The sequence below is a fragment of the Kogia breviceps genome, chromosome 4, assembly GCF_026419965.1.
Source record: "Kogia breviceps isolate mKogBre1 chromosome 4, mKogBre1 haplotype 1, whole genome shotgun sequence".
Lineage (NCBI taxonomy): Eukaryota > Metazoa > Chordata > Mammalia > Artiodactyla > Physeteridae > Kogia > Kogia breviceps.
In genome coordinates, this window is record NC_081313.1 from 37833878 (window position 1) to 37859894 (window position 26017).

The following is a 26017-nucleotide window of genomic DNA, read 5'->3' on the forward strand; positions in this document are numbered from 1 at the left end:
CTTTCAGGATCAGTTCAATAAAATACAGAACCCATAACCAAGGTTTTATACCAGAGGTCAGCAAACGATAGCCTGCAGCCCACAGGCCAAATCCAGCCTGCTGCTGGTTTTTGTAAATAAAAATTTATTGGAACACAGCTACACTCACTTGTTTACTTATTGTCTATGGCTGCTTTCACATAATAACAGCAGAGGTGAGTAGCTGTGACAGAGACTGAATGGCCCAGAAAGCCTAAAATATTTACTATCTGGACCTTTAAAGAGTGTTGATCTCTGTTTTACACTAAAACACTGAATTCAGTGGGAAGCTTATTTGAAATGTGTTTTTCTTCAGGAGTTTTAGTTACCTATTAAAAGTAAGGTTCAGGTGATTCAGTAACTAAACACAAGAGATACCCCTTTTTTCATGAATGATATCTATGTATTTTATGGATGTAAAGGGATATTTTCTTTAAAATAAGAAAAGAAAAAGAGATAGATGTAAAACTAAAGGCTATTTCTCTGTTTTAACATCATACTAAAATTAAAATTCCATCCATGAAATGAACCAAAACTTATACTTAGATTCTCTGCATATACTAAACAAATTACTTTGGGGATATTGTTATATCTGGACAAAATGGTATCCAAACTGATCAGACATAAAAAGTACACAAATGAAACTAACACACAGGCAGTCAGTTTGTAAGGGATGTTACTGTCGCCGTCGTCGTAAAGCCAGACCCAAACTGCAACCGTAACAAGCTGTCGTCACAAAGGCAAAAATTTGTTAAGCAGTGGTGAGACCCCTAATGTGGTACATATTCAAAACTTCACGATGAGATGTCTGTTCACACAGTGATCTCGCAGCCAAGCAAAGTGCAGCTATCAGGACTTAAGGATGTAGCAAATCATTTCTGTGACAATGGAAAGTGACCTTAGAGTGTGGCTACCACGTTTATGTTATACTGGTTATCGTTCAAGAGTGGCTGCACAGCCATGCTTCTATTGCAGCGTAGATCATGCAATGATGTGGCGGGTGCTTCCATCAAAAAGGCTCCAAAGTAGAAGACAAACACTGTAAAATGGTAAGCAAAATCCAGGAAGTTCCAGCCGGCATTAATCTGAGTCACCACGCCAGAGAGGAACACGCCCAGGAAGAGGAGGGAACAGATGAAAGCCGTCACAGACACGAAAACGACCCATCCTTGCAGCAGAAGTAGAGGAGCATTGGAGGAGGCGGCTAGGATCCACACGAATCCCCCGAACACCTGCTAGTGTTGGAGGGTCTCCTGAAGAAGCAGGGGGTGGCTGTGTCTCACCGCGGGGACACTGGCAGCAGAGTTCTGGGAAGTACTCCTTGGCGTGAGCCCTCCCAGAGTCCGCCCTTAGCCCCACCAAAGAGCCCGGGTAGGCTCCAGTGCTGGGTCACCTCAGGCCAAACAACCAACCTCAAATGTGTTGATATTTATGCATTATGTTCTCTAGCTTTATTTACCATGCTTGTAAGAATGTTTATTTGTTTTTTAGTAAACTATCTCTTAGTTCTGTTGATCATCATTTCTGATATTTGGTTATTATTACTTCTGTTACTCTTGTCATTTTCTATATTATTAGTGTCTACTTGTACTTTTGGTATTTCTTGCTCTATGTTCCCTTGGTTTACTACATTTCTAACTGTTTGAGACAATTGCTAAGTTTATTTATTCTCAGTTGGTCTTAACTTTTAATTATGAATATAAAATTATACATTTCTATTCAAATATTAATTTAGGACCACCAGTTGAAACATAAAGTGCCTTTTCTGTTTATTAATTTTAAATATTTAAAAATCTCCATTGTTATTTATTTAGCAATGTGTTATTTAGCAATATGTTATTTCATTTCCAAAATTATTGGAAAAAAAATTATTGTGTTTTATTAGATATCTTTGGTTGCTGGTTTCTAATTTTATTTATTTTGACTAGAGAGTTATGGACTGTTTAATATTATTCTTTTGAATCTCTTAAAACTTTTGATCAAACTAATGATTCATTTTTATAAAGGTTGAAAATATGTGCTTAAAAATATACATCCTTTATTGGGTGAATAGATCTCTAAAATATCTATGGACTAAAAAGTATTAATCAGTATTAAAAAGTATTAATCCCTGGTGGCGCAGTGGTTGAGGGTCCGCCTGCCGATTCAGGGGACGCGGGTTCGTGCCCCGGTCTGGGAAGATCCCACATGCCGCGGAGCGGCTGGGCCCGTGAGCCATGGCCGCTGAGCCTGCGCGTCCGGAGCCTGTGCTCCGCAACGGGAGAGGCCACAACAGTGAGAGGCCCGCGCATGGCAAGAAAAAAAAAAAAAAGTATTAATCAAGTTTGGGCATTTGAGGACCTGCTTTTTGTCTGATTAATCTATCAGTTTCTTAATTAGTTGCTTAAAATATCCTACCATACTTGTAGATTTGAGATTTTTCCTCTGTAATTATATCAGTCTTGCTTTATATATTGCAAAGTTCTGGTTCAGTGCACACAAGTTTCAATTGTCATATTTTGGTTGATTTTTCATTTTATCATTATGAAATTTCCCTTTGTCACTTTGAATACATTCCATCTTCTGGCTTCACAGATGGTTCCAACTTCTGCTTCCCCACTGTGCATGGGGCTTGCAGACTTGGCTTCTCTCTCTCTGCAGGTGCTGAGGCCTTAGCTGCTATGGATTTTTTAGATGACAGTCACTGCACAGGTCTAATGGCTTCAAATATGGCTTATTGCTATATGTCTCTTTTCTGTTTCTGGCAGCTAGACATCTAGACACTTTACTTTCTTGTTCTGACATTAAAAATTCTATATATCTATGCCATTTTCTACATACCTATTAATTTTTCTGTTCTGTGTGTGTACATATATATATATATACACACATACACATTTTATACATATACACATACATGTTACATAGCAGGAAGAGATGCATATATGTATGTGTAATGTATACAGAGAGAATGGACACAAGACTTGGTGTATTAACATGCGTTCCTTCTGCCATCTTGACCTTGAAGTCTATCTAATCTTTTCTTAAATAGAAAATGTGATTAATTGGCCTTTCCATTCAACTTCTTGAACTTCAAGTGCATTTCTTTCATTTGGAATTAATTTTCCTGAGCAGTTTAGTGAGTACCTCATGGCTTTCCTATGAAAGTTGCCCCAAAGATTTCAATATAAGTTGCTAATGACTACTTAGTCCTTTCACTAGAAATGCAAAGCTCCCCTTGAGTGATACTACTGATGTATTTCTATAAACGCCTTGTTAAATGCTTACTGCTTTTAGAAATGGTAACTGGGCTGATGCCCAAGCTTACATTAAGAAGGGAATGATATTAATGTGCCCTTTAAAAAAGCATCTTTTATAGCCTAGCAGGAAGAAAAATCACTTTACTCTCATAACTTGCTTTATGCATTGCTGTTATCATTGCTAATTACAGTATCCCAAAAAAGCATTTATTTATTAAGTCTCTTCAGTTTAGTTTCCTCAATTCATAAAATTTATTTTCCTCTCTCAGTAAAATTTCTTTCTCCCTATTAAAATTTTTATATAATTTGATTGGATAAAGAATATAGATGGATGATCAAAATAACTAATGATAGAGAGATTGGTTAAATTAATACTTTATTTGTTTTCTTTTATCATTCTATTCAGACTTAAAAATTCCAGATCTCTTTCCTTTCCAAAAGTAAAAAAGGCTTAAGGAGTTCTAAATCTCATTTAGCCAGACACATCCACTTATGTCTTTAACAATTTAGAATGTGTTTTGACAGATTTTCTTCCTTTCTTTGCTGTCTGTATTATAATTTATGGTTTCATTGCACAGCAGTTAAATATTATAGTCATTTTCAGGAAGAGAAGAAAAGTTACCATAATCTAGCTACCTTTATACTATCATACCTGAATCATTTAGAAAATTTTAGGAATCTCTCCAACTGCATTTCTCATAAAACAATAAAACACTCCCATGTCTGTATGCTGTGCAGTGCCAAGACTTACATCTGTGTAGCTCAGAAAATTGAGATAACTAAGTAAAATAAAAGTAATTAAAGCACATTTTTCAGTACCATTGTGACCATGTGACTTGAACAAAGCCTATGAAAGCAAATTTTGTTCAACTGCAATTTCTTACATAACATTTTCCAGCATTTTACATAATATAATATGAATTAAAGGTATAGTAGATCTTTCACATATAAACCAAAAAAAGCTGATTGATTGTCAATGACTGCTAATTATAGTTGATTGTCAATGACTGCTAATTAATTGTCAATGACTGCTAATTATAAAAAAGATACAGGGCTTCCCTGGTGGCACAGTGGTTGAGAGTCCGCCTGCCGATGCCGGGGACGAGGGTTTGTGCCCCGGTCCGGGAGGATCCCATATGCGGCGAGCGGCTGGGCCCATGAGCCATGGCCACTGAGCCTGTGCATCCGGAGCCTGTGCTCCGCAACGGGAGAGGCCACAACAGTGAGAGGCCCGCGTACCTCAAAAAAAAAAAAAAAAAAAAAAAAAAAAATACAATTCACTTCCCTGGTGACGCAGTGGTTAAGAATCCGCCTGCCAATTCAGGGTACACGGGTTCGAGCCCTGGTCCGGGAAGATCCCACATGCCGCAGAGCAACTAAGCCAGTGAGCCACAACTACTGAGCCTATATGCTGTAACTACTGAAGCCTGCACGCCTAGAGCCGGTGCTCCACAACAAGAGAAGCCACCGCAATGAGAAACCAGTGCACCGCAGCAAAGAGTAGCCCCCGCTCACCGCAACTAGAGAAAAAAGCCCATGTGCAGCGACAGAGACCCAAGGCAGCCAAAAATGAAATAAACAAATAAAATAAATTTATTAAAATAAAGATACAAGTCATTTTCTCATCAAGATTAGAATTGTTATCCCAAATATGACTGAAGTTATGATTTTTAAAAGGGTAAAATGAAATAATTTATTTAAGATTAATTATAGGATTATTGTAATAGCATAGCTTGCTTTTACAGTATTTTGAATCAGATTTACACACATTTAAAAAGCGGTTTTATATGGGAATATATGTATATGTATAGCTGATTCACTTTGTTATAAAGCAGAAACTAACACACCATTGCAAAGCAATTATACTCCAATAAAGATATTAAAATAATTAATTAATTAATTAATTAAAAATTAAAAGGGTTTTGTGGTTCAATTTACTAGATAATTTCTGTTATAAATCAGAAAAATCTTTTCTTTAGCATGTGTCCCTTCTGACATTTGACCTTGAAGTCTATCTAATCTTCAGCAAAACAGTGATTAGTTGGCATTACCATTAAAAATACCTGATGAACTGGCTATTAGTCTATTGGTTTTTCTGATTTTTTTGTTTTTGTCTTGGCTTGATTATCTTAATATATTCTCTTGAGAAAATTGTTTCTTCATGTATGCTTTCAAATTTATAGACATGTATTTATTTATTATGTTCTCTTAAAATGTTTAATATAGCTTTAGGTTATGTCCCAGTTTTTACTTTCAGCAAAAATGGTTATTATCATTTGCAATGTACAATAAGAATAATTACTCTGGTCATATATTAGAACATATTAGTCTCTTCCAATTGTATCATTGACTCTCTTTGATCTTGAACTTTTAACAGTTTCTGACTTTTTTTATTATAAAATGTGTTTATTGAAATTATTTTCCTATGTATTGAATACTTTAAGAGCTTCAAATGAAAAGATTTGATAATAAAGCAGTTTCACTTTTGATTCATCAAAAGTGTGTATTTCCTCCCATGAGTAAAATTTCTGAATGCATTGCTTATTTTTATAAGTAATCATTTTCCTTTATAACAATGTATTTATAATTGCTTGAAAATATCATGGTGTTATTTCCTTCACTGGATTTCCCAATTTCCAAATGGTTTTCTTTTGACATCTATAACTGCAATGACTCATGAAACTCCCTCCATAACAGGATATAATTGTTCAGTGGGTAAGAAGACTCAAAGTGATATAGTGGGTCAAGGATTAAGGGGAGAAAATGAGCATATCTTTAAGCCCAGAGCTCCACAGAACAGTTCTGAAAATCTAACTGTATCCACGGTTTTTGACTCAATGGGAAAATGACACAAGGAAAGTGCCTACAGAATGAATAAACAAGGGAACAAAAAGAAGGAAGAAGAAGGGGAAGATAGAAAGATAATTGGTGATTCCATTTAAATTCCTTAAATTATATTACAGAATTTCTTTCAGTTGTTCAGGCTGTGTCTTCGAATGAATGTAATCATAGCTTTGACAAAAAGATAGCTTGTAATTTACAAGTAAAGGGGAAGACATCATGCTTCGCCTATTCCAATTATTTTCAGCATTAAGAATAGGCAGCACAGACTGTGGCAAATGTGGAAGCCATTATGCACTAAATAGGCTTTGCCACTGAGCTTTTACTTTGCTTTATTTTCTGATAATGGAGAAGCTGTTGGTTAGTGCCATACACACACACACACACACACACACACACACACACACACACACATATATATTTGAATGCAAACGAAGAGATGCCTTTGAATTTGAACCAAAAATAGTCCTGACATTGTGAAAGACTACTCATTTTATGCTTTTATAACTACTCTCAAGTAAGCATTTGAAACACTTTGCAATCTCAACATATTATTAAATAGTCAGGTTGATGCAGCATATTTTAAAATAGTTTGACAGTTCTAACGATTTGGACTTAAGCTTTAGGCTTTAACACAAATTACTTGGACGTTGAAGTGATCTATGTTCATCTTCCAATACAGCGTGTACAACAGTTGTTTAAAAATATAAATGTTATTTCACTTCCCAGCTTAAATCCTCTAATAGTTCACCAAGGCCAAATTACTTAACAAAACATTAATAGTGCCTGAAAGAAGGGTCCAGGCACACACGGTTCCCCATTACTCCCAACGTGCCAGCCACAATAATCATGTTCTGGTTTTTCCGAAGTTCCATAATCCACAGGTCCGAAGCACCTTGGAGTTGCCTGCTTTTCTCTGAAATGTGGAATGTGTCCACCATCCTTCCAGCTAACTCTTGCTTCATGTGTGAACTCAAAATTTACTCCCTGAACCCCCAGATTAGAGCAATTCCCTCTGTCAAATGCTCATCTAGGTCCCAATATTTTCTTGTATACCGTTTGTCACAGCTTAACATTGAGCGAAGATAAAATTAACAACCACTGTTATATACTACACTATAAGGTCTATGAGTAAAAATGGACCTTAACAATTTTATTCACCATTTTATCCTCACAACCTAGCACTGTACTTTGGATCGAGTAGGAGGTGCTCAAGAAATATTTCTGACTGAATGCATGAATACACGGCGTGATCACAAATAAATAGAACTTTCATCATTTTGTAATTTATATAGGTGAATTCAGGTATTTTCAAGAGTCCTACAGTGTTCACAGTGGACATAAGGTTAATTTTTCTGAAAATTGTGGCAACGTGTTTCCTTTCTGTGTTCTTTTCTCTCCACCATATTTAGAAATTTTAAGTTACACGAGAAAATATATATGAGAATATGTGGTAGTATCTTAGTTTTACTCCCCTGACAAGTAAACCCTGAAAAATGAATTCAAGTGTAAATAGTTTAGATAGGAGATGACCTCAGGAAACACTGGTAGCAGAGTGAGAAAGTGAAATAGGGAATGGAGACAAATTTAATAGCATAAAAATGTGATAACACAGTAACAAGGGTGTGTTATTAAGCAAGTTGCTACTTTGGGCTTTGGGACCCCTTGTAGAACATGCACCTCAGCCTTATCCCAACTAAGAGGCAAGGGATCTGGGGTATTTAAATACTATCTCCTATCAGTTGAGGTTGAAAGATGTTCCCAAGGGATGTAAATTTACCAGGACTTCCAGCCAGCTACCATGCACCAGCATAGCAGCCTCCAACTGCCAGAGAAAACCCACAAAGAAATGTACATGCTGTTCTTGGAAGTCTACTGGCCTGTACTACAATGCTAAGAACCTGGGGGACATGGCAGGGCACAGAGTTTGCTTACAGTAGACTTCATAAATATTTATCAGTACACTATGCTATATTTTGATGATTCCAAAGACTGAGGGGTTCTATAATCTTGTTTTAATCATGATATTCATGAATTGTGTTAAAAATTCTTGGTCGTCCATTGTTAAATATAACAATCAAGAACATGACAGGAATGGACAGGTATAGATGATATCAAGTGGCATTGCTAAACCTATACAGAAGCAGGTAGCCTTTAAAAATACTTGGGGAAAGGAATTAGCACAGTATTTGAAGGCTTAATCTAAAATGATTATAAAAATGCTTCCAGACATGTGTGAATACAATTTGAAAAATAATTTGGCAAACAGTAGACCATTTCTTTTCTGTTCTTTTTTACCTCACATGTTGAAGTTGATCAAACTTGCTCTCCAAGTGGAAGCAAACAGAGAAAGATAAATAAGCATATGGGTCCTAAGGAGATAAAAAAAGAGCTGAAATGGAAGAACATCAAAATATAGATGTTGGTCATCTTGTGGTGTTTTCACATAAATCTGACAGACTTTGGAATTATTGTATTGGAGTTACTCTTAGACATTTTACATGATACCATTACCTTTCCACCCTAAAAATAAACTACCAAGAGAGACTGTGTATGAGTGAATATTACACTTAAATTGATAGTGAAATAAAATATTGAATTTATCTTGTGATTTGAAATAAAATACAATATTTTATATTTATTTATTAGTCTCACAATGTCTCTAGATAATAAATACTGTTACTTATCTGAAAAAAAGATTTGGAAACAATGCCATACAGTAAAAAAAAACCTTTCTGATTATTAACGAGAATACGATAGTATCCAAATTTACAAGCATATATCTATAATGAAAATAATTACTGTAAACAATACTTTCAATTGTCATAGTGCTCTTATATTCGTTGTTTCAACTAATCCTCAAAACATTCCATTTTAAAGGTAGGAAACTAGACGTCTAATTATGATGTCTCCCATCTTCAAAAAACAAAAACTAAAAAAGCCATTGGATTGGACCTACCTCAGTTTTCCCCTGCAATAAATGCACCAATCTTGTCTCCTCCATTCATCTCCTCGCTTAAAGTAGAATAAAGGAACTGACCCTCTTCCTGTTGAACACCAGTCCTCTCACTGGCACTCTGAATCAACTTGTCTTTTGCCTTCTTAGGAAACTGACAACTACCAACTATCCTTCTTGCCCCAGCCATATCAGCTTATAAATATCTTCATGTCTTTTCCATATTTAAAACCAGGCAAAACAAACGCAAACGAAACAGAAAACCTTGCCCCTAAATCCCTCTCTATCTACCCTTTCACAGCCAAACTCTTCTAATAAGTTGTCCATATTCGCTTTCATTTCCTTCACACCCATTCACTCCTCACTCCCCATTCTCTCCCTCATTAAATGATTAACCTGACAGGTTTTTTTCAACTTTATCGGACTTAATTAATCTCCTTGTAACTTTTATACCTGTTGCCCGCTTCTTCCTTCCCTTGGCTTCATTAGTACTAGTCGTTCCCAGTCTTCTCATATTCTGCCTGCAACTACTCAATTTCTTTGTCAAGTTTATCCTCCTTTACCCACACATGAAGTACTTCAAGGCTAGTACTTTCTTTCTCCTCTATTTTATCAAAGCAGAGAAGATTGTGTCTGGGGAACTTGTAACTAAAGATAGATGTTTAAGTAATTCAGACAATAGTGACTCTTCAGTTGTGAAGACATTAATTATATGAGACAGTCTGTGGACTTCCAATGTGCCTGAGTTTTGTACACAACACATTAGAAGAAATTGAAAAACTGACTGCCATCTGTTTTGTTTTTTTTTTTTTTAACTGTAAACCATTCTAGAAACGTTAGTAGCTACATTTAGAAAAAACCTTATATTTAAGAAAGCTCTAGTTCGTGGGAAGAGATATTACCTTTCTTTCTTTCTGGGACTGGCCATATTAGACACAGTCTGACATCTTACATTTCCCCAAATGGACTACTTTTACAATTAAATGCTGCTGCAGTGACACGATCCAGCTTCACTCCTCACCATGTGTAAAGGAACAATCTTAGTCTCACTTTACTTCATTGCTGACTACTCTGGAGATGCTCCTCGACAGATCAAATCCCAGTTATCCTTTATCCTTACCCTTGAATTCCAAAATGTAAATCAAATTCATGTCTATTACCTGTCTCACCTACGGCTGCTTTGCAAGCACAGCATGGATTGCTTGTAAGTACAGATTACAGGTACAAATACAACTGAAATCAGTATCAGTTATTTTTCTGAGGATATTAAGAACACTGAACAGGTGAATTGCTGCTGTGAGTATTTTTCTATGCTAGAATGTATGCAAGTATCATTGTTATCTTTCTTTTGTTTTATTCCTTACCAAATAGGCTTGAAATGCAGGTTATTATTGTAGGATACTGGTTCATTTTTACAAGAATTTCAACATAATATTAGATATTTACAGAACTTGAGGAATAGTGATATATTAAGACATTTCCTCACAAGTATTGGCTGGTGCTAAACTTGAAAATAATAAACTGATATGTTAAAAAATGCATGATCTGAAGAGTGCTAAACTTTAACAAAATATTTATGAAGAATAATACACAGAGATACATACTTTATGCTGCTTATCTTACACAGATATAATGGACTGGGGAAATATTTAACAAATATTAATATTTATAAGGCTAGAAGTGAAAAATTTTAGCCTGCCAAACTTCCACAAAGGCTTTTATAATTCTTACTGAGAAAGGATGATGATAAACTTTCACAAATGTAATCACTTAATGTAATCCTTAAACTAGACATTCTTGATCTATTCTACTAAGTTTTGCTGACAGTATTATTTCTTATTATTATGGTTATTTTGTTTGCACATTATCAGTAAAGTGTAGAATCAGCTAAAAATGTTAACTATGATTTTTTTTTAAGACTGTAGATCTTAGATTTATGAGTCTCACTAATCTCAATGTCAGCAATCCATAACATTCCAGATTTTTTTGTCTAAGTTTTCTAGTTAAATGTTTATTTATATATCCTGTGCTGCTACACAGTCTTAATAATTAAAATTTTAACTGCCCTGAATAATGGTATTCTGAATAATAATATTAGAAATATTATTAAATATTCTAATTAAATTCCAATAAATATTCTAATAAAATTAGAAATGTAACTGCCCTGAATAATGTTATTCTGCAGTAAGTTACCTTAATTTGACTATGCCATCACCCAACTGCTAGTTACATAGTTTGTTTCAATTTATTTATTTGTTTGTTTTTCTGTATTTGGAAACACTAAAATGATTAATTTCCAGCAAATAATTGTGTACAAGATTTGCAAATAACTGTTTCAAAGATTTATTTGAATTTAAAGTACATTTTTTAAAACAATCAACTTTGAGATATAATTTATATACAATAAAGTACACATTTTAATTATAAAGACCAATGAGTTTTGACAAATGTACACTTTTATATAACCACCGATACAGATATAGAAAATTTTCATCAGCTCAGAGACTTTCTTTGATCTCCTTTGCAGCCAATCCCACCCTCCCCCCAACTTCCCATCCCAAGGCCACTTACCAGCTTTCTATCATCGTATATTAGTTTGGCCTGTCCTAGAACGAAGTATAAATTAATCATACCGTAGTTATTCTCGTGTCTGGCTTTTTTGGTTCAGTATAATATTTTTGAGATTTATCCATGTTGTCATCTGTCTTGGTAGTTTGTTCCTCTTTATTGGTAGCTAGTATTCCATTGTATGAATTTGTTCATTCATTCATGTGTTGAAAGACATTTGGGTTGTTTCCAATTTGGGGAGATAATGAATAAAACTGCAATCAACATCTTGTACAAGTCTTTTGTGGACATAGATTTTTATTTCTCCAGGATAAATACTTCTTCTGGAATTTCTGGAGCGTTGGTATCTTTAATTTTATAAGAAATTACTCAACCATTTTCCAAAGTAATTGTACCATTTTACATCCCAACTGGCAATGTATGAGCATTCCAGCTGCTCCACATTCTTAACAACATGTCACTTTTTCTAGTTCTGGTAGTACTACAGGACAGTGAGACCTCACAAATTTATGTCTTGGAGACCACAGGATTTCTGAGATCAGAAGACAACAAAAATAAGAGTTTTAAACTGTGAGATTGCAAGGTAATGCCATGTCTTTCAATTTCTGGATTTGATTACTCAGTAACATACTCATGTAAGAGAATTAACTGGAAAGAGCATTTTCTTTGCATCTGAGACTTCCTCAGACTCAAAGCCGTCAGTCACATCAGCTCAGAGGTTCAAAAACGTTTGGCAGGCGTCTCTTACTCAAAGCAAAGAATGTCCTTGTTCTGGAGGCTTGCTCCTCCACCTGTCTTGTCCCCAGCCTCAGCAACTTCACCAGGTAAAAGTGTTCTCTGTCTCTTGTTCAGCTGTGAAGCGTTTATCTCTCTGGACAGTTTAGTTCTAGATGTACCAAATAGGATTTTCACAAAATGGTGGTTTTCAACAAACGCATCAGTTTTCAGTTTACTGGGTAACTTGTGTCAGTAGGAGTGAAGGTCTTTCACATTCTTTTACATCCTAACCATAAGCAGGGCTCTTACACACACAAAAAAATTTTTTTTGCTAATTTGAATGATTTCCTAAGGATATATTCCCAGAAGAACATGATTAAGTCAAGAATAATAAATGCGTTTGTAATGATTGCCAAAAAGAATGATAATATGATGAGGGTACTATTTGTCAAAAGAAATCCTATGTTCCTTTTTCCACAAAGAGTGTTACTCCACAGAGTTGAAACAGGACTCACTGAATTTTATTGCATTTATTCTGTTACAATATTTGTATATTGTTTTCAAACTTATTTGCATGATGTACTCTCCCCTTACCCACTGATCGTTTATTCAACACTCATTTTTTTCCAAGATCAGTCTTACGACATTTCCCCCACTTTTGCAAGCAAAATGAAATCAATGAGAATAACTGCTAGTGGGTACGGGGTTTCTTTTTGGAATAATTAAAATTTTCTAAACTTGATTGCGGTGATGTTTGTACAACTCTGAATATAATAAAAATAATTGAATTATATATTTTAAATAGATGAATTATATGGTGTGTGAATGTTATCACAATAAATCTATTATCTAAAAAATGAAATAAGGGAAGGAAATGTGAATGTCAGTAAAGCTTCTGTGTCTCCAACAACTGAATTCTAACCCAACTGAAAACCAAAATCAATTTTATAGGGCAACTTCCTAGCACCTCGAAAAAAGAAAGAAAATAATCGGATCTATCAGAACATCATCACAATAAATAAAATAGAATGTGCTAAATTTTTGTTTGATGCCAGGTACTGAGCTAAACATTTTAAATGAATTCCCTCATTTAATCTTTATATCAACTCTAAGAAGTTACTATTATTTATGATACTTTTTGTAGGTGAGAAAACTGATATTTAGATCCAAAAAAGTAACTGAAAGAGCTAGAGCTCAAATCCTAGCTTTGTCTGATTTAATTGTTTTAATCTATTGCTTCCCAACATTAGAGCATAAGATTCCACTGCTGTTGGCCAAAAAATCTCCGCATGCAGAGACCCACACTCAGAGTCACCCAAAGGCCAAAAAAGTAGTATGGACACATCACAGCCTACTCTGCTAAAAACCCAGATCCAGGAATCCTAAAAGCCTAAATTGAGAAATCCTAAATTCTTCGGAGATTAACTGGAAAGCACGGGGTGCCGATAGATCTTACACTTAACAGGTATCCTCCTGTTCAACATCAGTATAAAACCTCATTGATCCTATGTCCAGCCACAATAACAATACTTTAGGTTCTATGACACTTTATAGTCAATGAAGAGATATGGTAATGGTTAAGATAACTTATGACCAGCCTTTTGAGAATTATTGAATATAAGTTTTGCAAGAAATCTTTGAAATTTTATTTTATAGGTAAGGATACAATTCCCAGAGAAGCTAAGGCAATTGTCCAAGGTAGAGCCAGGGTCCAAGAATTCTTTAACCACATTGTATTGGTTATTACTGATTAATAACTATTACTTCCCTTTTTTTCTCTCCAGTCCTTTGTGAATGCCCAAACACTGGCCCAATAATCATTTGCAATACTGCTTCCATGGTCTCTAGTATAGTCTGCTCTCTGACTGCAAACTCTGGAAATAAACTTGGCATTATCCCAGACTCTGCTCCTGCCAAGTCCAGTTTCATCAGAGAGTAATAAAGAACAACAATGCACATTTTTACTTTAATGTTCAAAGAACACTTCTGGATCATTGAATTTTGGACAGCATTTCATCTGTGGGTTGGAAATTATTCTAATTACAAGTTTACCTTATAAAAAAGAACACCTGCTTTTTCAGGGCAACATCCCCTAAACAATATTGAATGGAATAAAATTAAATTTTGCTTGCACTTAATAGTAGTTAGGAAAGGATGCAAAAGACGCAAGGAATTATATTTGCTGCTAGGGAAAGCACTGGATGGTTAGAGAACTTTATGGAAGGAACATTTTAGAATTTTATACTGTGTGCCTTTGTACCATGTGCATTCAATTTTAAAAAAAGAAATAATAGCATGTAAAAATTCTTCAGTGTTGACATTCTAACAGTGAACTACTCCTTTTAGAAATACAATTAAACAGTCAGTAATTGAGGTTTGCTTTATACATAGTAAGTTTTCCAGCTAACTAAAGCTTTCAGCTCCAAGGTGCATCACTGTGTATATTTCACTATTCCTTCTATAAGTATAAATTCTATATAAGGCTGCTGTGTTTGCCAGGCATGGGACTAACCCTGTGATACAACAGAGAACATGGTCCCTGCCCTTATGGTGTTTTTATAGTGTTAGAAGGATCATTACTAAAGACATCTCATTCTTGCCTCTTTAAACCAAGGGTAATCTATGCACATCCGTGTAGCCTTAATGACTTTTGATGAACATCCATTATTGAAATAAAGCACTAGGACTGTATTTTAGACTTTGTGTCTCTTCCTTCTTAAATAGAAGGCTGTCAACCTCTATGGCACTGAAGGTGTCCAAATGTACCAAATTTCTAGCATTTTTCATTTTTATAGTTTTTAATCTTCAATGAGAGGTGAAACCAGATAAGTAGACTTGTCAAAAATTGTATGCTCAATAAATGAGACTCTGAAATATGTCCCTGTAAAGTACCTGGCCCCTTAAGGGGACTCTAGGAAACTTCTTCAGTGATTTTAGGAGAACCTTGGGTTCATGTATTTGCTAAAAGTTAGAGCTCCCTGTAAATGATATTACCAACTGTTAACTCCATTCTCTTTGTGAGGTTAGCAGAAGGGAAAACTGGTAACTGGGCCGCTTTGACTGCCGTAACAAAATACCATAGACCGGGTGGCTTAAACAACAGAAATTTATTTTCTCACAGTTCCAGCAGGGTTAATTTCTAGTGAGAACTTTCTTCCTGGCTTGCAAATGGTCACCTTCTAGCTGTGTCCTCACATGGCAGAGAAAGAACAAGCTCTCTGGTGTCTCCTCTTATAAGTACACTAATCCTATTGTATAATGGGGGGGGCACAAATATTCAGCCCACAGCAGATGGTTAAACTAAATAATCATCTTTATTTTTCATATCATCTTATTTGTGTATAATTTATTTTATTATATTATTAATTAATCATATTACTATTATTATATTAGATAGTGATGTGCATGGAAATTCTCCTGAGACATCTATTTTCATGTTATTTGGTTGAGTACCAGTTTGTAGTTAAACTCAGAAATAGCATCTATTCTTTGAATATCTCAAAAGAGGATATCAAAGTACTATGGCCTGTAGTTAATTTGTAGACTCAAGGCTTTTGGTTTTCATTATATATTTTGTTAAGGCTATAGACATCTGTAAGTTTAGAAATAACCTTTACTATTATCAAACACGTATGTCTCTCAAGGTCAGAGTAAAAGCTTTGTTAAACATTTTTGTTGTGAGATTGATATCACTGCTTGATGAGGGGAATGAAAGAGCAAAATTCACTGTTCAGATTTGTTTTTCAGTACAGTCTCCAAATAAGAATGAGGCTTGGTTGCTAAAAAGCTTTCCCCTGGGGTTTTCTTTAAAGGGTTATAATGTTAATTTTCAATGACTGTCCTTAATACAGTAGGTGTGAAACCAATCAAGTGTAATGATCCTTCATCTGGAAATTTCTCAGACTTCATCTAATGGATCTTTAAATTGTTTGTATAGATCATGGGTCAGTGAATTAAGCTAGTGGCTTTGTTCTTGGTAGTGGTGTTAAATGGGACGGTACAATAAACAGAAACACTATGGCTTTTCTTCATAGGAAAGTAAATATACGTTATGAATATTTTTCATTTTTACATTACAGTGAAACCACTAGTCCCTTCCTTCCAGCATGACTATGAAATACTTGTCTTCAATCAACAGACAAGCTGGGTGTGCAATGTTCGCTAAACTAGCTGAGTACTTACACTTACAGTACTTCCTAAACTGTAATGTGTAAATGACCAGTTGAGGATACTGTTAAACTGCTCTTTCTAACTTTTAGGTCCAGTAGGTGTGGGGTGGTCCAGTAGGTGTTGCCTGAAAAGTCTGCAGTTCTAGGAGTGATACTGACGTTGCTGGCCCAGACCATACGTTGAAGAAAAGGCTCCGAAAGACTCAAGGCACAGTCATTTCTCTTAAAAACTTACAAAACGTGAACTGATAAAAATAACATTACTATCCTACTCTCTATGGGTGCTTTGAGGATTGATGAGATTACATATGTCAAGCAACTGGCACAAGATAGTTCAAAAATGATAAAACCTATTAGTTGAATAAATAAGAGACATTGTCTATTATGCTTAATTTTACGTAGCTTTATTTACCTAAGGCAGAGAATTTGGAGGACTTGTTATGTCAGCATGGGCACGTTGATATAAGTTTGTTAGAAACAGTAAACTCTAGAGATGTGGGACTTGATTTCCAAAGTGGGAGTAAACTCATCAGTGGCTTCCAGTCACAGTGATGACAAAGTAAAAGCAGTAATTTCATCTGGCAAAATTAAAGTTTTGGAAACCAGTGTGGATGTTTTTGCAGTAATATAGATGTGACTTGATGAGGGCATGTGGGTAATGGTGGAAGTAATGAAAGGGGTGGAAGAGAGACCAGTGTTTATTGATTGCCTACTCTCAGTCAAGCAGCATGCTTTCTGTTACACTGGTTGCATGTCAGAACCATCTGGGGGGGCTTCCCTGGTGGCGCAGTGGTTGGGAGTCCGCCTGCTGATGCAGGAGACACGGGTTCGTGCCCTGGTCTGGGAAGATCCCACATGCCGCGGAGCGGCTGAGCCCGTGAGCCATGGCCGCTAGGCCTGCGCATTCGGGGCCTGTGCTCCGCAACGGGAGAGGCCACAACAGTGAGAGGCCCGCATACAGCAAAAAAAAAAAAAAAAAAAAAAAAAAAGAACCATCTGGGAGACTTTCAATTGTGTGCACACACCCAGGTCTCACTCCCAGAACTTACCAGAATCTCTGTGAGACGGTCCAAGCAAATCTTTTTAAATGCTCTTCAAAACCTTCTCCTCTGTTATGGCTAGTGCACCAGTGCCTGGAAGTCTTCCTCTCCGCAGAACTCCTACAGGGAGACCTCCACTCCTTCCCTTCCCCACTTCTCCTCCAGCCTGGCCACCTTCACATAACATCCCCCAGGGAAGAGATAAGTAGTTATGGCAGACATCTTTACTCTGCTCCCCTGACAGCCTTCTGTTTTACTCTCAAAAGTCTAGATTTAAAGTAAAAAACGTTTGAAAGTTAACTGTTTTTTCTCTTTACCTCTCTGCTCTACCTAATAACTCTAAGGCAAAGTAGTTGCCTCTGTTTATGAAGGGAATCCTCGGGAAGCGCAGACAAGAAAGAGATGCACACAGTTCAATATTGCACGATCCTTCATCACTACAATAGATGATGGCCTGAGCCAGGGTATGATTCCAGGTCTAAGTCCCGAGCACATGTTATTCCTTCTCTGCCTTGCTGCCATGCATTGCAAGCTCTCCAGGAAAAAGCAATTAAATTAATAATGACTTTTGCTCTCCCTTTTCTAAGAGAGGAAAGAAGTAGAAGTCATTATTTCATCTCACCAGAACAGTACCCTGAAATGTTAAGATATATAGTGCAGTAATTGTAGCAACATCTTTATCTTGAGCTACGAGGCTCTCACCACGGATCCCATTTCCATCACACATCTCTAACTCCTCACTTCATATTTCTGGCCCAACTCGGATTTTAAAAATCGAACATCATCCTTTCTTATAGATCTTTCTCTCCCACTTTTGCCTTTTCAAAGGTTCTCTAATACTTCTTAACCTGTCTTGACTAGATTAAATCTCTCTTCTGTCATTGCACAATTTGTAAAGTTTTAGCTTCCCTGAAAAGAAGAATTCATACATACAAGTTAAAAACGTGTATGTATCAATAATCCCATCACAATTCTGAATCCCTTTTCAAAACTGGCATTTCCTCAATAGGTATGCTTTCTTAATGTATGTATGTTCTTTTAAAGTTTTAAATGCATATAGTATTGCATTGCCCTCTGTTCTTTTCTCTGGAACTTCTCTAAAATACATCTGTTCTGATTTCCTGGAAACAGTGATTCTCAAGCCCCACTTACACATTAGAATCTCTTGAAGGCTTTAAAAAAATATTGTTGCTTGAGCCCAATTAAGTCAGAATCTTTGGTGTGGTATCAAGGTGTGAGTTCAGTTTTTAAATGTCAGAATTGAGAATTGCTACTTTAGGTCATGCATTGCTTTGAAGATGTCCCTTCTCTTTTCCTTGAAAATGACCGCAACAGCACAACAACCCTAGGGCATGGGTTCAGCAGGAGGAACCCTAGCAAGGTTTGGAGGCCTAGTAACTGGAGGGCTCCCAAGAGACAAATTTGGAAGTCACAACATAGGAAGACATAACTCAACCAAGGATATTGAATCCATTACTAGGTACTGTATTTATAGTCCTTGCTTCAGCTAAATCTCCTATGCCTGTAGGAAGTACCTCTTGCTCAAAATCAATGTTTTAGATGATGGAAGATCAATGACTTGTGTTTCTCTGGTCTGCATGGAAGGTTCTGGGGAGAAGAGCAGAGTCAGGCATGCCTTAATTGTCTTCTCGCTCTGTCATCCACATGAACCCTAAATTTTGCAGGGTAAGCGTGTTCTTTACAGATTTATCAATAAAGGTCCCAGAATGTCTAGCTAAATCCCTGCCACAGGGACCCCTGGTACAGAAGGAGCATTGTAGGATAGTCTGTGGTTCTGAACTTGAGACTAGGCACCAGGCGCCTTACTCATCATAATATTGCTCTTTATTTTGAACACATCAGTAAGCAGTCTGGACCTCAGTTTCCTTACTGTCAAAAGGGTATAAGATCGGGACTTCCCTGGTGGCACAGTGGTTAAGAATCCGCCTGCCACTGCAGGGGACACGGGTTCGAGCCCTGGTCTGGGAAGATCCCACATGCCGCAGAGCAACAAAGCCCGTGCGCCACAACTACTGAGCCCGCAGACCACAACTACTGAAGCCCACGTGCCTAGAACCCGTGCCCCGCAACAAGAGAAGCCACTGCAATGAGAAGCCCACGCACCAGAGGAAGAGTAGTCCCCGCTTGAACCAACTAGAGAAAGCCCGCGCGCAGCAACCAAGACCCAAAGCAGCCAAAAGTAAATAAATAAATAAATAATTTTTTTAAAAAAAGGGTATAAGATCAAGTGCCATACATACCTCAAAGGATTTTGTAAAGTGAGACAATCATACAGCTAAGTGCTTGAAAAATTACAATGTACAATTCGAACAAAAAATGATTTTTATTACTGTGATTATTTATGAATAATGAATTTAGTCCATGTTCTATTTTCTGGCCAACTTTTGTGATAGAATGAAGTTTAAGAAGTACAAACAAGAGGAAAAACAGTCTCACTGCAGTACATTTAATGATATGAGCACAATGAAAACAAAAGAATTTTTAAAAGAGAAGAAGAGGAAGACATCCTGGGTGTTTGTGATGACAATGAAAATTTGAGGGGAAGGAGGGGGAAAAGTGTCACTCTTTTTAATTTTGCTGTTTTGTAATATATACCTTCTGCTGAAACATACTAGCTCTCCCTTTAGCAACCCAAGCATTGTTTAGGGCAGAAATGGCTGACTTTTCATTTAAGTTGAATTCTTGAAACTCCGGAAGGAACTTTTGTTTCTCCCTAAGCCAAAGTAAAAATTCAGTCTTTATCCTTATTACGTTCCTCAGGGAAATGTCAGCTCCTCAGTACAGCCCCTGGGACATACCGCTGCAAGGCTGTTTGGCTGCCCTAGAGAAAAAGATCTCAAACTTCCCTCGAGATGCCACCGGAACTGCTCATTTCAGATACTTATACACAGAATGTTTCATTCCCAAAATAACTTTTCAGAGATATGTTTTCCGAAGAGATTGTTAATATTAAAATTCTATATCAGAAATTACTTACTAATAAAGAGGTTAACCTCATAACAAACCAGGAAGGTTGTAAAACGCTTTATGAATACCTAAGGCTTCTGCCACAAACAAGAAAATGGTAATACACAAGGGAAAATGTATTTCATCAGGAAGAATTGTGTTCCGTTTAATTCCTGCCATGGTTACTCCTCTATTTTGTTTTCCTTTAAGATTTATGAAATTAGTCAATGTTATATTATTTTACTTTTATGATTACCTTTGGAAGAGTGTTTATTTAAAAAAATCCACGAAAACTTTTCCTCCTTAAAGGCAAAATTGCACATTATTCAGTATGCAGTTAACACTTGATAAATACTTTAAAATTATGTACTACTTTGAATCACATGATATTACCATTTTCATGAGTCAAGTGCAATTTTATATCAACAATCTCATATGCCTGATTTCATACAGACTAACTCTTGTCAATCACTTTTTCAAATATTAGGCTGTTTGTATTTCATTTGTAAATATCTAAGATTTTCCCATCCATGTCAGAAAAGGTTAGCTAAGTTTTTTTTTTTTCTTATTTAATGTAGACATTTACACTTTACGGCAATTGAATAATATTTCTTCATTCTATGATGGTTTCAAGTCTCTAAAAATATCTTTCCTTCTTTCTTTCTTTCTGGCTGCTTTGGATCTTTGCTGCTGCGCACAGGCTTTCTCTAGTTGTGGCGAGCGGGGGCTACTCTTCACTGCGGTGCGCGGGCTTCTCATCACAGTAGCTTCTCTTGCTGTGGAGCACGGGTTGTAGGTGTGTGGGCTTCAGTAGTTGTGGCCCGCAGCCTCAGTAGTTGTGGCTGGCGAGCTCTAGAGTGCAAGCTCAGTAGTTGTGGCTCATGGGCTTAGTTGCTTCACAGCATGTGAGATCTTCCCGGACCAGGGCTCAAACCTGTGTATTGGCAGGTGGATTCTTAACCACTGTGCCACCAGGGAAGTCCCAAATATTTTTCTTTATAAGTCTTAACATTCTTTTTTTGTTTTTGGAAGCTTTGGGGTTTCAATTTGGAGACAATATCCAGCTGCTGAAGACTTTTGAGCCCAAGAGTGATATAACAAAAGCCATATTTTAGGAAGAATAAGCTGGCAATGGTAAATTGATAGGGAAGGGATGGTATGCAGATAGGTCAGACAGAAAACTACTACGATTGTCCTATGTTCCTGAGCCCAGTAAGTTTTTTAATTTAATTTTTATTTTATATTAAAGTGTAGTTGATTTACAATGTTGTGTTAGTTTCAGGTGTATAGCAAAGTGATTCAGTTATACATATACATATGTCCATTCTTTTTCAAATTCTTTTCCCATATAGGTTATTACAGAATACTGAGTAGAGTTCCCTGTGCTATACAGTAGGTCCTTGTTGACTATTTATGTTTTATATAGCAGTGTACATATGTTAATCCCAAACTCCAAATTTATCCCTCCCTGCCACCTTTCCCCTTTGGTAACCATAAGTTTGTTTTTGAAGTCTGTGAGTCTTTCTATTTTCTAAATAAGTTCATTGGTATCATTTTTTTTTTATTTCACATATAAGTGATATCATGTGATATTTGTTTTTCTCTGTCTGACTTCACTTAGTCTGATAATCTCTAGGTCCATCGATGTTACTGCAAATGGAATTATTTCATTCTTTTTTATAGCTGAGTAATAGTCCATTGTACATATGCACCTCATCTTTTTATTTTCTTGCCATGCGCGGGCCTCTCACTGTCGTGGCCTCTCCCATTGCGGAGCACAGGCTCCGGACGCGCAGGCTCAGCAGCCATGGCTCATGGGCGCAGACGCTCTGCAGCATGTGGGATCTTCCTGGATCGGGGCACAAACCCGTGTCCCCTGCATCGGCAGGAGGATTCTCAACCACTGCGCCACCAGGGAAGCCCTGTACCTCATCTTCTTTATTCATTCCTCTCTATGGGCATTTAGGCTGCTTCCATATCTTGTCTACCGTAGATAGTGTTGCAATGAACATTGGGGGAAGTCTTATCATTCTTATCCCTCATTTTTAATTTTAATTACATTCCTTTGATATCTTGTAGACAGGTATGTTGAACCAGAACGTTTCAGCTTTAATTTTTCTTGGGCTCAATATGTTATCTCTATACATAATTCACATGTTAGCTAACAGCGTTCTTTAACACCATTTTCAAATTGTGTTTATCCAAACTTGAAAAGGCAAATCCCTAAATTTCCACTGCAACAGATACTCAGGCAAGTTTTCTCTAACCATTTCAGTTAGTCCGTCCTACTCTTCACTTGCCCTTCCTCCCAGTAGAAAAACATTGTTTAAAAATTTATTTCACATTAGGAAGTATGAATTTCCCTTCTAAGTTACTACTAGAAATCATAAATGTTAATAATATCTAACAAAGACATACTTAAGGTGATTGCACATTGTTCAACGCTGATTTAATTCAACTTTCATGACTTTCTTCCCACCACCACACCAACAGAACCTCCACAAATATTAAATAGCAAAACATTATAAAGACTGCATACTCAAATTGTCACTGCCTTTTCCATTCTATTTTCTAGCATGCAGTTCACATTTTAGGATCATTTGTTGACCAAACTTTGTACATAGCAATGCTTCCAAAATGCTGATATCCCAGAGAACCCATATTTCCCAGAGAATAATTGTAGTTGTTTCCCTTTATGTTTAATAAGATTCTTTGTCAATATAATGAGTCTACTCTTCCCCATCCCAATTTTCTACCCCTTAATTTTAGTTTATGCACATTTAGAGGTTGTTTTGTTTATTCTCTATACCCTTCTCTTGGGCAAATGCTTTTTCCCTTCCCTAGGAGTTTTATGTTGACTTTTTCTAATAGTTATGTAAGCACTTTCATGTGCCAATTCAGCATTGTTCTAGTTACAATTTCAGCAGTCCTTTGAAGATGTTTGTCTACAGATCTAACCATTTCTTTCTTGCATAGCAGAATCACCCTTGATGTCTCTTTGCATGTATTTATTTTCCATGGGAGGAGGTGGGGGAGAGTAAATGTGAATGTAGTTTGAATAAGGAAGAGGGAGGAATGGAGGGTTGGGAAGGGGAGGACGGGAAGGAAGGATGTGGAAGAGGAGAGCAGAACAAAGCTGGGGAATTCATTGCCTCCTCTGAGTCTATTACTTGCTAGAAGGACCCGCTTTCCAAAGGTTCCTAAGACTAAGGGAAGGAAAGACATGAGAAGAAGCACAAGAAAGTGGTAACTGCAATATCAGCGTTAGGCTGACAAAGAACTATGCAAAGAGGGTTATCAAAGAAGGACCAGATATTATGTGCTCATTTCTTCACACTTTTAGAGGGTTCCTCCTCTCCCTCTCCTACCCGTGGCCCAGCTCCGGCCCACGCGAATACCCTGGGTCTTATCTGATCAGTTGTTAGAACTTGTCTCCAATGTGTTTATTTTCTGTCTCCTTTATATTGAAACTCAAAACCAAACTCTAAAACAATCTTAAACTGAATCATTAATCCATGTCTTCATAGCATAATTTTGAATAACAATGACATAAATTCACACTGTTTTTCTCTTGAATTGTTCAAATAAAGCTGGTTATCAATGGATATAGCTATTTTCAGAAGCTATTAACAGGAAAATTCAAGTGGAGTTGGTTCTGTAAATGTGAAAGAGTAAAATCTCTCTGGGACTGAAGGACTGAAAATCAGCTTTGACTGAAAAAGAAAAAAGTAGTCCTGCCATTAATCAGGCTGGTAGGACAGACACAGATAAAACCAGGTGCAAACTTAACAGGAAACATTGTTTCTTCCAAGGTCATGCAGCTCTAAAATGCCATCATGAACCCCCCTCTTTGTGTGACCACTGCTTTGTTACTAATGATGCCTCCAGCCCTGCTTTTCTATCCTCACGCATCTATTACTGGAGATACTCAGTTACTAAACCATCCCTGCCTCATGATAGCACCCAGTTCCTAGTTTATCCCTGTTTCTCCTAATCCTGCTGCAGAAACAGCATCCAACCCAGAACTGGTCTCCCTTCCCTGAGAGCTTCCTCAGAATCCTTCAGCAGGAACCCAAACCTTACAAAGATGGCGCCCTTTTTCCCCTCTGGAGAGCACCATTCGTGTTTCCTCTGCAGTGTGCTCCCATGCTTACAAGTCAATAAATAAGATTTTGTCAACTACAGGTTTGAGTGTGGTAGACTGGGTGGTTGAGCCTTAACAGATGTCAAGTAGAAGTTGGAGAGTTTGAATGATTTTCTTGGATATTTGGCGTTTTAAAATAAGATTTCCCAAATGCCAGCTGTTGTTTTGGTGATATATAAATTATAAGAAAAAATGTCCTTTAAAAAAATCAAAATCCTTTGAGACATAATGAAATAAGTATCTGAGTGAGGTTTCATGACTTCATCTAAAGCTGACAATTTTCAATAATAAAAATTCTTTCAATGATAGAGACATTACTTTTCTAAAAGACACGACAGTTTTGCTAAGAAGAAATAAATTTCCATCAAGTGTTTAATTTTTAACAAGTTGAATGATCTCTGGGATTTCTCTTCTGTATCAAACCTTGAATCTCCTTGGCAAGTACCCAATACAAACATTTATTTGCCTTCACTCTTCAAATGGGTACTGTATTGCATATACACCAGTAGTATTTGATTCAGAAGAGTACTACACGTATGGCCTATTTCTGACATATCTACTTCAGTTCTATGCATTACAGCTTCAAAATACATTTTATATCTGATGGGAAAAATCCTTTCCGACCATCCTCATCTTTTTTCAAAATAGTCTGAATTGTTTAGACTGTTTATTCTGCCAAATACATTTTGTTAAAATGTGGTTCAATTCTAAAAGAAAATTATATTAAATGCTCCCCATGGTAACTTTATTAAAAATAACATTAAACTTCTAAATTTATTCTGAAACAATTGAATCTAAGTCTCAGGACTTAGCATGCTTGTCTTTTTCAAATATTATTTTGTTTCTCAGTAAAGTTCCTTTAGTAGATGTGTACCTAACAGTTTTACTATTTTAAATACATTTTAAAATATTAAATTAAATTTAAATTATTAATTTAATATTTAAATATTAAATTTAAATTATTAAAATTTAAATATTTTAAATACAAGGTTTATTGTTTTTCTTTCTTTTTAAAATTTTTCATTAACAGAAACTGCCTCTAGAACTCTAACATGCTATTAACTGTGGTACCTCATAGATGATAAACATATCAATCACATTATCCAACTCATTACTTGTCTTTAATAAAGATAATACTCATGACAGGAAAAGTTATAAAATGCAAAAAAATACATAGACCATCATACTCCCAATAGGCCATGGTATCATCTTATTATCTAAAAATATTAGCAATTATATCCCAGCTTGTTAAAAAAGTTCTACCTTCTATTCTTGTTCCATGTTGTGGTAGGCAGAATAAATGGCCTCCCAAAGATGTTCATGTCCTAGTGTCTGGAACCTGTGAATATGTAAAAGGA

At 36.3% G+C, this 26017-nt stretch overlaps 1 non-coding gene and 1 pseudogene across 1 annotated transcript; both read right to left on the reverse strand.

The window, feature by feature from the left end:
• Positions 1-523: 523 nt before the first annotated feature.
• Positions 524-7063, reverse strand: LOC131755664 (protein MAL2-like; annotated as a pseudogene).
• Positions 7064-25693: 18630 nt separating this feature from the next.
• On the reverse strand, positions 25694-25767 carry LOC131756487 (small nucleolar RNA SNORD28). Its single transcript, XR_009335661.1, has one exon. It is a non-coding gene; the product is annotated as a small nucleolar RNA SNORD28 (small nucleolar RNA).
• Between the last annotated feature and the right edge of the window lie 250 nt (positions 25768-26017).